Raw genomic sequence first — 4,722 nt, 5'->3', positions numbered from 1 at the left:
ATTGTGGCATTGTGGCCGTCACGTAGGGGCAATGTTGCCGTGTACGGGTAGCCTACGCGGTAGTAGATGTTATGTTGCCTGGCAGGGGCCGTGTTGATGTGAACGCGGCGCTGCTGCGGCAAGGTGGTGCGTTTCACCGCTCTGCACCAGCCTGGTAGCGACGTAGTGGCTAGCACCACCACGCATCGTTGCACGGGCATCGTTTCTGCTCCGAGGCCGTGATGGTGCTGGAAAGGCGTTAGATTGTGTAAGTTGTGGCGAAGTAACTACGACATGACCGTATAGATGTGAATTAGTGCTTGTGTTGTCGACATTGTAGCATCTTTACTTACATGCGGTCATATTTCATTGGTAGGAGACGCTTTGAGGCAATGTACACACTGCATCGTCGAATAAGGAATGTTGCGAGAACTACTGCGGTAACTTTGCCTAATCGTGGTATCTTAGACTATGTGTCTACCACCTTAATTCACTGAAAATCGTGCAACGTTCGCATACGCCATAGTGGCTCCTACGTTGCCCGGTGATCTGGGGACCACCATAACGTATTCATGCTGCGGCTGCATAGCCGCAACGTGTTCATGTTTGTCGGGAATAAGGCGTCGACCCCAGCAGCGGTCCGCGGGATGCGCGGTGGAGGCACAATCACTGTGGCAGCTGCCATTCTCTGTGCGCGTCCGAGAGCGAAACCGATTCCACGACGATTTACTGATTTACTGAAAGACGGAGGCGTGCGCAGAGGGCGTGGGAAGAAGAGATGGGGCGACAGCTGGGGGGCAAGAAAGGGAGAGTAAAAGGGTGGGCGGTGGTAGTAGGGGTTTGGAGTGGTGTCATATTGTGCAGACGCGCCCCGAGACAGAGTCGTGCAGATCTCGTGTTTCGCGACAAGTTGAACGCAATCACGTAACGGAGCAACGAGCCCGTTCAAGACCGTGTTCTACCATAAAACTTTCAAGGAATTTCTTAAGGAAAAAAGCTGAAATAAAAATATTTTGAGGCAGAGTGGGCACGCACTTGTCGAGTTAAAACTCGAGTGGTATACTATGGGTGTATCCAATCGGGAGCTAATGTTTGACAGTGGTGGGCAATAAGGCGTGCCCGTCTATCTAACATCTACCTGGACATGTGATCGCTATTGCTCTCCACAGCAGAGCCCTGGAACACTTGTCGATGCAACCGGGACGTCTGGGAGCGCGTCCAATCTACAAGACACTTTGATTCGCAGAGAGCACCCTCACAAAGATCTCATTACGCGCGAAACCCAATTATCTCAGTAGAGTGGGTGCGCGCCCACCCCGAAACAAATTAATTTATCGAATGTATTATCTATCTGCTTTAAACTGCTGGAGGAAATTGGGAGCAACAAATATTGTATTACTTCAACGAACGTCAGTAAGATGAGAAGGATGAGAAGTATGACTACAAATTGAAATTGTACAACTTTCTTTGTTAACCTTCCTACTATTTCTCAGTGTCCCTTTAAAGGGCACTACTAATCAGTGTAGTGCCATTACAAAAGTCACTAATATTGCTTAAGGCGCCAATTTTTAGCATCTTAGAAGTCATCATTGTCGTTAAAGAGGCACTAAACTTGAAATTTCTTTAGTCCTCCTAGAAAGGCACGATCTCGCACCTTTTACTTTTCCGGTTAGTGACTGCGGAATATTGCGGGCGCCTTTGAGCAAAATAACGCGGCGCCGCGCTGCTCTGGCATCCGCAGCTGGAACTATGCGGACTGCGCTGGGCTCAAGCTTGGACTCGTACTACAGAAAGCAAGATAAACACTCGCAGGCACGAGTGCCCCATCAGTCACTCTACTCCAATTGGAGAGATTAATCTGTTGAAACTTATTCCTAGCTTGTGCAGTCACGTGTCACGTGCAGTCATCACATCCAAATATAAAGTGGATTTTCAAATTATTTGGTAACAGTTGACTTAAGAGTGTGTGTGGTTAACGTGTAAGCACGCTTCATCAGAGTGAGATGCCAGCAGCAAGGCAGCAGCCACGCGCATGGTGCAGACCACGCTCGTAACAAACACACATCGCAGAGCTTCCAGAGAATGGGGGAGAGGGGGGGGGGGTCCAACACGTACATATGGACTCGCAACTTTATGTACCTCGTTTTCCTCCCTCCCTCCTCCCCTCCCTCCCTCTCTCCCTCTCTCCCTCCCTCCCTCCCTCCCTCTCTCTCTTCCTCTTTCTCTCTCTTTCTCCAGTGCACACTGCTGTACGCGCTGAGCAGCCAGCGCCAGAGAATTTCAGGCTATATGACGTGCGAGTCTGTCTGAGGCGCGCATATTATTTGGAGCTGCAAGGCTCGCTAGCAGCAGCAGCCGCAGCAGCAGCAGAGCAGCGGGCCGCGGCAACTCGGTTGTCTCGCTCCGCCCTCGTGTCGCGCGTCGTCACCGAGGCGGGCCAGAGCTGTAACAGCACGAGCGGCTACAGACTGGAGGAGGAGCGGAGTGTCAGGCCGGCGAGAGAGGCAAATTGCTGTACAAAAGCAGAGAGAGAGAGAGAGAGAGAGAGAGAGAGAGAGAGAGAGAGACAGAGAGAGAGAGAGAGAGAGAGTTGATGGTGTCGCGGCTCATCGCTCTCGCCGCCTTGCGCGCGTGCGAGCAAGAGGCGCGTCGTCACCATGCGCGTGCGTGATAACAAATCTCACTGGTAAAAAGGGGAAAGGGCGTAATTCAAATGGGAAGTCCGAGGACTTACGCCCTTTTCACTCTTTACCAATGGGAAGTCCGAGGACTTACGCCCTTTTCACTTTTCACCAGTGATCTGCACTGTTATTGTGAGAGCAACCATCAGCGCGTTGCTCCGCATGGTGGTTTGTGTTGTGTATGCGTGGGTGTGATTGTGTGGGTGGGGGGGGAGGATGGCGCTCATTCGCCTGCCCCCGTCCCTCGCGTGGGCCCCGGGATTGTTTGGTTAGCCCGGCCCTTTCCGCTCATTCTGTGCACACGCCCCTTTGCCGCCACTTCCCCTCCCCCGCAGGGCTAAACACTTTTCAAAGTAGTAGGAAGGTTTACAGGAAAGTTGTTCTTGATGCAAGCAGTAAAATTACAATTTGCAATCGTTGCAATACGTATCCACTTAAAATCCATTGGCGAGTAGAGCGACTAAACCTATTTCGGATCAGATTTTCGTTTTTCCTTGCTGTGCCGCAACACGCGAGTGGTAGAACCTCCACGACTGGAGGTAATGATAGTCGACTTCTTCCTTCACAATTCGCAATTTTTTTGAGGGTTGTAGCTGCACCCGTTTCGGAGATATGAGAGTTGGCCGAACGACGTGTTTTGGATCCGAAATAGGACTTGTGAACCTAATTCGGATCAGCGAAAATACTTTCACAGCCAAATCGTCAATAGACCTATTAAAAATCATTCGATACCATAAAAGGCTTCTCTGAGTACCCTAAAATAATGTTTTCACACAAGTCCGACACATGGAAAGTGTTATCATGTTCATATTTCAGTTAGAAAAAATGTCAATTTTTCAAGATTCTCCCAACCTTTAAAACATACTTCTTTTAGTTCATGCTCGTCTTGTATTCCACTCTACGCACCCAGCTTATTGTTAGCGATTTAAAAGACGGGAGGAAGGTCCGTTCTTTCAGCAAAAAAATTAAGGTACCCAAATTTTAGTTCTGAATTGAAACTGCAGACAGTTGATCCAAATTAGGGGCTGATCCGAAACCGGTTCAGTAGCTCTAAAAGATAGGTGTTCTCGTAAATTTACAACTTAAATTATAATCCGAGTTTTATTTTGTACATTTACGACGATATTTTTCAGTGTACAGAGCGCCCGCCCCTCTCCCCTGTACAGTACATCCCCTGGGCCACACACTGCCTCACGCGCCCATATCATTGTGGCCACATCAAATAAAGGGTCACTGTCAATCAATACCATACATGTTATGTCAATAAAAATATTTTGAAAGAAATGTACAAATAACACGACGTGAATATGAACTTCCGTGTGATTTGGACACGCACCATGTGAGGCCACCGCGTGCGTAACATACAAGTCTTACATGGATGTGCCTCTTCCTTGCTTTCTCGTAGTGAGCGGCGGGTGGCGTTTGCCGCTTTTATGAGTGTTTCAGAGCGGACACAACAGTGTTGCCAGATTACGTACACGCGAGCGTACACGCGTATAGGCCACGGGGGCTATATGGCTGCGGCTGTGCGTCTTACTGGCCGAATAAATATGGAGTGGAAAATACGCAACACTGCGGTGTCCGCTCTGAGACACCCTGTAACATTGCAAATTTGTGAGATACATTTTAAATGGACATCAAAAATATTGACCCTAGTTCTTATTTACAAACTAATCTCAAAGCCGAATAAGTAATTTATCGATCATTCTTCTAAAGTTAAAGAAACGGTGAGAAGTTCTGAGTTCCACACTCACGACATTTGCATATTTTTATTTTCATTGTTGATGAAATAAGAAAAAAACATCTTCTACAACAGACATATTTTTCCCGCAGCAGCAAGTGACACACCTTCTGCGACCTTCACGCGGTGAAAGTCGTCGTCGTGATGTTGATGTATGTGTGTTCTCTCTCGCGGAGCAGTGTTTAGAGAAGCGGCGCTCACGCGTCAAAAGCGGACGCACGAAGCGACTCCCCGCGCACTCCCCCACCACACCCACACCATTCAATTTCAGCACCGCCAGAATAAACTTGACCCGGGAGCGACGGTCTGCCCCCCCCCCCT

At 48.9% G+C, this 4,722-nt stretch overlaps 1 protein-coding gene across 1 annotated transcript in view; it reads right to left on the bottom strand.

Annotated features, from left to right (window-relative positions):
• Nucleotides 1-4,722, bottom strand: part of LOC113205262 (cholecystokinin receptor-like) — a 198,744-nt gene that overhangs the window by 140,586 nt on the left and 53,436 nt on the right. The window lies entirely within an intron of this gene.

Source organism: Frankliniella occidentalis, unplaced genomic scaffold (assembly GCF_000697945.3).
Source record: "Frankliniella occidentalis isolate FOCC.00 unplaced genomic scaffold, Focc_3.1 Scaffold52, whole genome shotgun sequence".
NCBI classification, from domain to species: Eukaryota; Metazoa; Arthropoda; class Insecta; order Thysanoptera; family Thripidae; genus Frankliniella; species Frankliniella occidentalis.
The sequence above is the reverse complement of the archived record's forward strand: the minus strand, read 5'-3'. Positions and strand labels throughout refer to the sequence as shown.